The following is an 11861-nucleotide window of genomic DNA, read 5'->3' as shown; positions in this document are numbered from 1 at the left end:
TTATACTGCTGAATCAGTGAACTTTGTAATATAGCAGTACCACTGGACTTATACTGCTGAATCAGTGAACTTTGTAATATATATGTACCACTGGACTTATACTGCTGAATCAGTGAACTTTGTAATATAGCAGTACCACTAGACTTATACTGCTGAATCAGTGAACTTTGTAATATATCAGTACCACTGGACTTATACTGCTGAATCAGTGAACTTTGTAATATAGCAGTACCACTTGACTTATACTGCTGAATCAGTGAACTTTATAATATATCAGTACCACTGGACTTATACTGCTGAATCAGTGAACTTTGTAATATAGCAGTACCACTTGACTTATACTGCTGAATCAGTAAACTTTGTAATAGCAGTACCACTGGACTTATACTGCTGAATCAGTGAACTTTGTAATATAGCAGTACCACTTGACTTATACTGCTGAATCAGTGAACTTTGTAATAGCAGTACCACTGGACTTATACTGCTGAATCAGTGAACTTTGTAATATAGCAGTACCACTGGACTTATACTGCTGAATCAGTGAACTTTGTAATATAGCAGTACCACTGGACTTATACTGCAGAATCAGTGAACTTTGTAATAGCAGTACCACTGGACTTATACTGCTGAATCAATGTACTTTGTAATATAGCAGTACCACTGGACTTATACTGCTGAATCAGTGAACTTTGTAATATAGCAGTACCACTGGACTTATACTGCTGAATCAGTGAACTTTGTAATATATCAGTACCACTGGACTTATACTGCTGAATCAGTGAACTTTGTAATATAGCAGTACCACTTGACTTATACTGCTGAATCAGTGAACTTTGTAATATATCAGTACCACTGGACTTATACTGCTGAATCAGTGAACTTTGTAATATAGCAGTACCACTTGACTTATACTGCTGAATCAGTGAACTTTGTAATAGCAGTACCACTGGACTTATACTGCTGAATCAGTGAACTTTGTAATATAGCAGTACCACTTGACTTATACTGCTGAATCAGTGAACTTTGTAATAGCAGTACCACTGGACTTATACTGCTGAATCAGTGAACTTTGTAATATAGCAGTACCACTTGACTTATACTGCTGAATCAGTGAACTTTGTAATAGCAGTACCACTGGACTTATACTGCTGAATCAGTGAACTTTGTAATATAGCAGTACCACTGGACTTATACTGCTGAATCAGTGAACTTTGTAATATAGCAGTACCACTGGACTTATACTGCAGAATCAGTGAACTTTGTAATAGCAGTACCACTGGACTTATACTGCTGAATCAATGTACTTTGTAATATAGCAGTACCACTGGACTTATACTGCTGAATCAGTGAACTTTGTAATATAGCAGTACCACTGGACTTATACTGCTGAATCAGTGAACTTTGTAATATATCAGTACCACTGGACTTATACTGCTGAATCAGTGAACTTTGTAATATAGCAGTACCACTTGACTTATACTGCTGAATCAGTGAACTTTGTAATATATCAGTACCACTGGACTTATACTGCTGAATCAGTGAACTTTGTAATATAGCAGTACCACTTGACTTATACTGCTGAATCAGTGAACTTTGTAATAGCAGTACCACTGGACTTATACTGCTGAATCAGTGAACTTTGTAATATAGCAGTACCACTTGACTTATACTGCTGAATCAGTGAACTTTGTAATAGCAGTACCACTGGACTTATACTGCTGAATCAGTGAACTTTGTAATATAGCAGTACCAATGGACTGATATTGCTGAATCAGTGAGCTTTGTAATATAGCAGTACCACTGGACTTATACTGCTGAATCAGTAAACTTTGTAATATAGCAGTACCACTGGACTTATACTGCTGAATCAGTGAACTTTGTAATATAGCAGTACCACTTGACTTATACTGCTGAATCAGTGAACTTTGTAATAGCAGTACCACTGGACTTATACTGCTGAATCAGTGAACTTTGTAATATAGCAGTACCACTTGACTTATACTGCTGAATCAGTGAACTTTGTAATAGCAGTACCACTGGACTTATACTGCTGAATCAGTGAACTTTGTAATATAGCAGTACCAATGGACTTATACTGCTGAATCAGTGAACTTTGTAATAGCAGTACCACTGGACTTATACTGCTGAATCAGTGAACTTTGTAATATAGCAGTACCACTTGACTTATACTGCTGAATCAGTGAACTTTGTAATAGCAGTACCACTGGACTTATACTGCTGAATCAGTGAACTTTGTAATATAGCAGTACCAATGGACTTATACTGCTGAATCAGTGAACTTTGTAATATAGCAGTACCACTTGACTTATACTGCTGAATCAGTGAACTTTGTAATATATCAGTACCACTGGACTTATACTGCTGAATCAGTGAACTTTGTAATATAGCAGTACCACTTGACTTATACTGCTGAATCAGTGAACTTTGTAATAGCAGTACCACTGGACTTATACTGCTGAATCAGTGAACTTTGTAATATAGCAGTACCACTTGACTTATACTGCTGAATCAGTGAACTTTGTAATAGCAGTACCACTGGACTTATACTGCTGAATCAGTGAACTTTGTAATAGCAGTACCACTGGACTTATACTGCTGAATCAGTGAACTTTGTAATATAGCAGTACCAATGGACTGATATTGCTGAATCAGTGAGCTTTGTAATATATCAGTACCACTGGACTTATACTGCTGAATCAGTGAACTTTGTAATATAGCAGTACCACTTGACTTATACTGCTGAATCAGTGAACTTTGTAATAGCAGTACCACTGGACTTATACTGCTGAATCAGTGAACTTTGTAATATAGCAGTACCACTTGACTTATACTGCTGAATCAGTGAACTTTGTAATAGCAGTACCACTGGACTTATACTGCTGAATCAGTGAACTTTGTAATATAGCAGTACCACTTGACTTATACTGCTGAATCAGTGAACTTTGTAATAGCAGTACCACTGGACTTATACTGCTGAATCAGTGAACTTTGTAATATAGCAGTACCACTTGACTTATACTGATGAATCAGTGAACTTTGTAATAGCAGTACCACTGGACTTATACTGCTGAATCAGTGAACTTTGTAATATAGCAGTACCACTTGACTTATACTGCTGAATCAGTGAACTTTGTAATAGCAGTACCACTGGACTTATACTGCTGAATCAGTGAACTTTGTAATATAGCAGTACCAATGGACTTATACTGCTGAATCAGTGAACTTTGTAATATAGCAGTACCACTGGACTTATACTGCTGAATCAGTGAACTTTGTAATATATCAGTACCACTGGACTTATACTGCTGAATCAGTGAACTTTGTAATATAGCAGTACCACTTGACTTATACTGCTGAATCAGTGAACTTTGTAATATAGCAGTACCACTTGACTTATACTGCTGAATCAGTGAACTTTGTAATAGCAGTACCACTGGACTTATACTGCTGAATCAGTGAACTTTGTAATATAGCAGTACCACTGGACTTATTATACTGCTTAATCAGTGAACTTTGTAATATAGCAGTACCACTGGACTTATACTGCAGAATCAGTGAACTTTGTAATATAACAGTACCAATGGACTTATACTGCAGGATTGTTTTGGGATATTTTTTTTTTTTTTTTATAATTACTTTTTTTGTAATTTTTTTTATACCTTTTTTTGAAATTTTTTATAATTTGGGAATAATGGGGAAATAACAATGCCCTTAGAAGGACAGAGCACAGGACACAGCACCACTGGACTGAACAGGACACAGCACAGGACCCAGCAGCACCACTGAACTCAGAAGGACAGAGCACAGGACACAGCACCACTGGACTGAACAGGACACAGCACAGGACCCAGCAGCACCACTGAACTCAGAAGAACAGAGCACAGGACACAGCACCACTGGACTGAGCAGAACACAGCACAGCACAGCACAGAACTGAACAGCACAACACAGCACAGCACAGCACAGAACTGAACAGCACAACACAGCACAGCACAGAACTGAACAGCACAGCACAGCACAGCACAGCACGAGATATAGCAGGACAGAGGACCACCTAACACAACCTCCCTCTACCCTGATCAATGCCCGAGTGAAGATGGCGGCGACTAGCGGGGAATTTATAGGATCCGAGTATCACGAGATCCGACAGCGGGATTATGACTCAGAGCCTCGGTTTCAGTTTTGCAATTGGTGGGAATACCCGGATCTGTCTCGGTTCCGGCTCGGATCAGCAACATTCGGGTGGGCTCGGATTTCAGATATCCGAGCCTGCTCATCTCTAGTCTTAACTAGTAAGTAGTGACTCTGATTTTATGTTTCTATGCATCGATGCAATAAGAGCATGCACCTCTGCGTGTTATGCCAATTTAACCAATTAATATGTTTAGGCACTAGGATTGAAGTTTTATTACTTGGAAATTAGCAAATGGATAAATATCTAAAAAAAAAAAAAAGTTGGAAAACACAAAAACAATAAGTCGGAAAAAGTTAAGGCCCGCTGCCAGTTGGAGGCCCGGGGAAATTTCCACCCTAGCCCCCCCATCTGGTAGGGCATGCATATACATGTCTGGTAGAAACATATCTCAGCCAGTAAACCTGCATGAATGAATTAGAGTGGTGAATTAAAGACAAGCAAATAACTACAACTTTAATCACCAATTGTTGCATGCCTGACTTATGTATGACTGGCGAAAAGAAATAAAAAGGAAATAGAGGGTATTTAAAAATATCATGAACTGTCAGTAAATCAAATGAAATCAAAACAGGAAAAGAATAAAAAGTGTGTAAATCCATGATTCCGTTCTGTTGATTGTGTAGTGTTAAAGATCAAATTATGAATATGTTTCTCACTGATTTATCCATGTTTTCCCATAGTTTACAATACCTTTATATTTCCTATTTCAGCCTCATGGTGGGGATGTTGAGTCATTTTTCCAGGCTATTAATACTTCTATGAGTGTGGGACAAGTGTGTTGGGAGGAAGTTACGACATTGCTGTTGATTGTAAGACTGTGTAAATGCAAGACGCTATTTCTCTCCCACTGCCATCTGTCACATAACCAGGCCTCAACCTCTGATGAAATTTGATACCCACCCTCTTACAGTCAACAGATATTGGATTGACATATTCACAGTTTCTATTCTTAATACTTCACAATTTCTATTCCTCATTCTCCATTTCCATTATTGTTGTGTATATGTATGTAGTTGTGCATGTGCTAGCGTGCCCTTTTTGTTATTGAGTTAACCCCTTAGCTGCTGAGGCCTTTCTCATCCCTCTGCAGAGCCTATATGTTTATGCAGTACCCACACTAGCAATACCTTGTTTCTTTTGTAAGACGATTTTTAGAAAATGTCATTAATTTGTTTATACCTCCTGCCACAGCAAAGAAAATCTAAAAAAAAATGGCAAAAAAAAGTGTTTTTTTATTGAAATTGCAAGAAAGTGAACTAAAATCAAATGTAATTTTTTTTTTCAAAACATCACCAAGAAGTACTTTGTATTCACCTTTACAAAATAGCAAGATTCTGCACGATTTTCATAATAAAATGTGCACTTGAACATGATAATGCATTTTTTTGCTAGTTTGCAGTCTCTTGTATGAAATGCATAAATAAATATTAATAATATATGTAACCCAACAAGATAAATACCAACCATTTTGAAAACTAGACAGCCCATTGATCAAATGACGATAACCCTGATTTTATTGAAGCCAGAGGAGGTATCTGGTCATTATAAACCCACTTCCTTCCATCTCTTGACTTCTTTTTGCAGTGTAGGATATTATTGTCTTGTGATCACCAGAAAATAACTACGAAGGGTCATATCATTTGTAAGCCCTTAGCTGCCTAATGTTTTCTGTAGTGTAGTTATCACCAAACAACTACTAAGAGTCCGCATCAATTAAATGAGGGTACCCTTGAGGCTACCTTCTTCCTACTTCCCTGGACATTCCTAGCACTTTAGGGGTATATGTTGTAATGTTTGTGTTGTCGCTACCATCAAATATTGTCCAATGCAATTAATGTGGTTCCAACACACAGAGATTTAATAGCAAATGATAGCAGGATAACAGCAAACCATGATGATGCATAAAAGGTATAACAATATACAGGAAAATATATGCGAATACATTGCGCAAGCTGTCCCTGGGCCCAGATTCAGTCTTTAGTCTCAGTCAAAGAAGAGAGAGCTTTGATACTGGCCTAGGGACTTGCTTATAAACAGTTTGAGTTAACAAAAACCAGTGATGATGTCACAATGTACACAAAGATAAACTAAGGTCTTTCTTCATTGGTCCAGGTGTCAAGTCAGTCCAGTACAATGCAGATCATAGGTCAGTTCAAAGGATTCCTCTCCAAAGGCAGCAAACTCCAACAGCTGAGCACATGTTGTGCCTGAGGGAACCAACCTAATCCAGTTTAAACCAACCTATAAGCATGGGCTGCCAACAGTATTATAGAGTATCAATCTTTTTTTATTCATAACTAGCGATCTCCAAGTACGATTGCTACTCGGTTATCACCGTATTTCTACGGGAATGAAATGAGGAATGATATAAGACCAAACACCATACATTTCTTATGACCATAAATACCTGTAATGTAAATTTATGTTTGCATGAATAACCTTTAAGATTTATTAATAAACTGATGTTTGTTGGAACTTTATTAAATGTGTACTATTTACAAATGTAAGTGTAAATGTAAGCGTGTGTTGTTTTCCTGTGCGATTGGGTTATTAACCTTGTTATGACGTAGTGTACTAATCACAATCGCATGGAAAGCTATTACAATTAATATATGTTAATTTAGAGCGACTTCATCCAATTATTTGACTTCCATGATGTGGAGGATGAGTATGACTCCTCCTTCGCACTGAAGGGGTTAAATAGCATGGATATACCAAGACCTGTTTAAATGCTTTCACCACTTTCACTATACTAGGTTTCCTTAAATTTCACACACAAACAAGAGTTTAATTGCATTATAAAGATACATGTAACCGCAGTTCTGTGGATTACAATGGAAAGATGAAATTACAAATAAATGTATTTTGCAATACAATCCAGTCCTTACTAGCAATTTAGTAATGTTGGTATTTTAAGAACCAAAATCCTCAATATTTCACATATGTTGCACTTGAAGAGGTTAAAAATCTGATAGAATATTTATTTGTCTACCACATGCTACTATAAACATAACATTCAACCATTAAATTGGTTAATAAAGTAATTAATTGAATGGAATCATGGCACCTATTCATAAAGTCATGATTCATAAAGTCATGAAAGAATAATAAAATACTATTGATTGATAGCAAAGATTGAAAAAGAGAACCTACTAATATAAGAGTCTACAGCGCTTCTATAATACCTGTATAGCCATGACACTACCCTTTATTGACTACAATGTAATAACTGTAACAGCTCCAAGAAATATAAGACTTAGCCTACTTATGAATATTTCCCCCATTGCTGTGATAAGTATTATATTTTTGTTATATAAAATCATATATTGTGTGCACATACAATTGTTGTAATAGTTACCCTTTTTCCTCAGCTATAGGCATCTTCTCCCTTTGCTAAATAGGGGCTTTAATCTTTTGAAAGGTTATTTGCTTGAAATTGATTCTTAGGGGTCTATTTAACATGACCCCTTCATTATGTTATAAAATTCTTCTATCATGCAAATTAACAAATGTGACGGAGGAAGTTGAGCGATTCTTAGATTCCTGGCATCATGTCAGTGGTAAGAGGAGTCTTACTGGTTGTCAGGCCAACTACGCATGATTGTATGGTTGTCAATCTACGCATGAGCACTGGAATGGGAAGCCCAGACTTTTAAAAAGAAAAAATATTAAAGAACACCCCAAAACTTTATTTATAAAGAGAAAAAAGTGCTAATGTCATTCTGAGACTTGTACCGCTGCTGTCCATGATAAATAGGCATTCCCGTGCATAGCATGGGGAATTATCACCGGAGGTCCCCAGCTAAGACTTCCGCCGGAGATAGCCAGCGATAATCTCCATCGGCTTGGGGACTTATAAATAGGACAAATCTCTAAGTCACATTTTTCCCCGGGGTTTAGGGGTTTTCCTCTATTGAAAAATAAACCCCTTTGTTATGTTGAGACAATGCTAAAAACATCTTTGATCATGATCTAAGAATGTACTCTCAAGCAGACATGTTACTATATAATGAGGTGAGAGTCCAGGTGCTGACCACAGCATTAATGTACAGATATCCACAGTGGAGGCAGACATTGTATGCACTGAATCAATAGTCAGGGCAAGGCAGCATATGAAGTCACTAGCAACCAGTGGCATCACTGAGGCACAAGGTGTGATGGGTGCACTTTAAAGGAAGTGCATTCAACCCCAGTGTCTTTCCTTTTCTTTCATGTGGACATTATAAAGACTAGTTGTCGGAAAAAGATATATTCCTCTCTTTCCGGGGGCAGAAAATTGCATTTAGTTTCCCTTACAAATGCATCTAATGGCATTGGTTAAAGCTTACGACTAAATTGGAACAAAAAAAAGTGTTTACAGATTTCCAAACAGAAATATAAAATTTATCTTGATTTAGTTTTCAAGGGCTCCTTAAAGGAATCATCCATGAGTGAGTATGAAATAGTAAAACGACGACCAGACAGATGTTGATGTCACATCTCATTCCTGTGACCAGTCAAACAATAGCAAATTGTGTTTGTATCTTTCATTTTAGTTTGGCACGATTCCAAACGGATCAGATGTTTCTCTAGGATGAGCAGAAACATTAGCATCATTTTATAAGTGTTACTCTGCCTTTTGAAGACTTTTCTATTTTCCTCTACAATCTGTCCTTTGGTCAGGTCCAGATTTCTGGAAAGGCAACATTGGCTCAGGCAATTACAGGGAGTTATAGTGGCCCTTGTAATTTTACCACAATTGTGACTACCAGCAATATCAAATCACTGATCTTATCAATTAGCAGAAGAAATGTGTTTATTTTATACAAATGGGACATTGATGAGCTTGTAGCTAAGGAACTCTGTGGTGATGGGGGAGAAGGAGAGGCAGAGCCTGTCTTTCTTTTGTATTTATCTCCTGTTACAAACCTTCTGGCCGTTAGGCCGCCCTGTCTGCCCATCTGTCTATAGGAACACCATACTGCAGTAAAAGTATTGCTTTGAGGGCCTTAGCAGAAACTTGAATTCCTATATCTAATTCTTATCAAATTCATTCAGATCACATTAGCACACTATTTTTCTGACTGAACATTTTAGTTTTAGAAATAATTTGAATTACTAGTTCCTATTGCACTCAGAAGCTGCATTCTCATTAATTGGTTCAACACACAATGGCTGTCTCCACTTTATGCTACAGTTTAAGACCCCAGATATTTAGTGACAAAAGGGTCAGAGTAAAAGCAGTTTTGCAACTATTTCAAAAGTTAGTAAACTAATAATCAGCAAATTGTTAGCTCAGCAAAATAAGGAATTATACGTTACTGTATTCTGGATATCTGTAATGTAAGATAAAACATGTGCTTGCATCTCTTAATGGAACTCGGTACATGGATTTTTAAGCTGCTTATTAACAGATACTTCTTGATTGGTATGAGCAACTGTGAGATATATTTGTGCTATGTTTATTTCATGCATTGTGTTAATGTCTCCTTTCATGAAGTGCCAGGGAGCAGTTCCCCCTGACTTTGCACCGCCTGCTTTGGTTCCTGTCCCTAATTTTTATCATCTCCACATCTTCAGCTATCTGTTTTTATGTTTGTTTCAGAAGATCCGGCTTGTGGACCAAAGGGATCTGAACTGACAACATTTCACTGGAAAGGATGAAAGCGTGAAAATGATCAAGAGCAGCGGCTTTCCTCTGATCAGTAGGGCACAGCTTTGATAGAGCCGCCTGCTCTGGTCCCGACTACAATGCTCCCATTCAGGCAATGCCGAGCACTCATAACCCCTTCCCGATTTTTCTTCTTTCTCTTCCTTTTTTCTTTCACAAGCTCAGTTAGTGACAGTCAAGTCTTCCCTAGGAGCATCCTATTTGTGTTCTCTAATGTAACGTAATTAACCCCACTTTATCCACTATTTAGTACTGCTTTCTTCCGTACTACAAGTTTAAATGTTATTTCTAATCTGTCACTTTGTAAAACTCTTATGAAAGTCTATCAATTATTTATAAATGTAAAGAAATTATATTTAGGTATAATTATATGTTCCGGATATGTGAAACCCACCGACAGAATAGGCCAGTGTGCACAGAGGAAGAGCAGACAGGGCATAATGCAGACAAGACTTGCACAAAATGAGAGGACTGAACATGTCCCAGGGGCCAGACTTTAGTTGGCTGAAAGAAACTGTACAGACTCTGGGACCATTTATGGGCCATGCACAATACAAATACCTGATTGATAAGAGTACGAGACATTAAGATCCTCCAGCTTACCCTTCTATTTATGTCAGGAATAGAGTATATATACATATACGAATGCTAAATTGAGCTAAAAGACAACAGTATTTAAAACCGAGGTATTTCTTCTACTTTCTCAGCCTCCTTGATGGATTTGATTTCTGATTTTAGTATTAAAGAAGTGTGCTTTCTTCCAGCTTCTAGTCCTGTAAAAGTCGCATTATGACAGTAACAGGTACCATTTAGCAGATTACAATTATAGTAAGCAGGGGACAATGGATGAAACAGAATAACATTTTTAAAACTAATCCTATTCAATGTTTTACTAAAGTATATCACCAAAACACTATCTCTAAACACAATATTCAAACACAGTTTTTGTAAATCTACTTCTGCAACGCACAGTATGTTTAGCATCCCTTAAAAACATGAGCTCAATTAACAGAATGTCTCACCATAGAGCATAGTAGTATATCAAGTTTACATTAGGTAATGCTTTACATGGGTGAGTGCATTTACAGTAGAGTCCAAACAATTGTTCATAACGGGGGATGATGTAGTGAGGCTTAAGAACAACCCTGGTGCTAATGAACACAAACCCTTCTTTTCTCACCCCATCCAGCTTGCTCACCCCCTCCCACCGCCTCCTCCTGTCCTGGCATCTGTGTCAAAGCATTAATGAATTGAGCAGTTTATCAAAAACGCTTGGGAACTGTCCTTTCCGCCCCACAACCCCCTCCTGTGGTCCTGGACATATACAGCTTCGCTAACCATGCTGTGTATTGTTTAACTGTCATCTTCAGAAGAGGCTGTAGTGAGACAAAAGCAGAGGGGAGAGTGAAAACACACAAACAGAACATTGCCCACAGAGAGATAGAGAGGTAAAGGGAGAGACTGAGTCAATAGTGTGAGCAGCAAGTATATAAGAAGAAGAAAGAAGAATAGCGAAGGACAGATACTGAGGGAGAGGTATACACTCTCAGGTACAGTGGAGAAAAGACAAGGGGACTCATCTGAATGAAGATTGGTTCTGACATCAAGAAAGATTAAAAACAAGACGGAGACACATTAAGTTTCCATTTCAAGTGGTAAAAGTTGTGATTATACAATGCAGCTCCTTTGCTGGACTGTGCTTGCCATGTCATACCTGACACTTCAGCAGATTTACTGTGCTCCAGTGAGTAAGGAGCAATACAGACTACCAGCCAGTGTGCTGCAAGGTGAGTTCTGGACAAGTAGATACAATACATGGAGCAGCGTTTGGTAAAACACAAGTGCTGGACTTTTCAAAGTTCAACATCTGCTGTTTTGTTGATATTTCTCATTATATAATCTACTATTTCTTGATGTCTAAGCGAAACCAATGTGACTGTGCTAAGCTGAGTTCCATGCTAACCGAGGCAACACTGGGCAGAACTTGGTTATGCT

This window comes from Mixophyes fleayi, chromosome 3 (genome assembly GCF_038048845.1).
Source record: "Mixophyes fleayi isolate aMixFle1 chromosome 3, aMixFle1.hap1, whole genome shotgun sequence".
In the NCBI taxonomy this organism is placed as follows: Eukaryota; Metazoa; Chordata; class Amphibia; order Anura; family Limnodynastidae; genus Mixophyes; species Mixophyes fleayi.
This window is presented reverse-complemented; position numbering follows the sequence as displayed.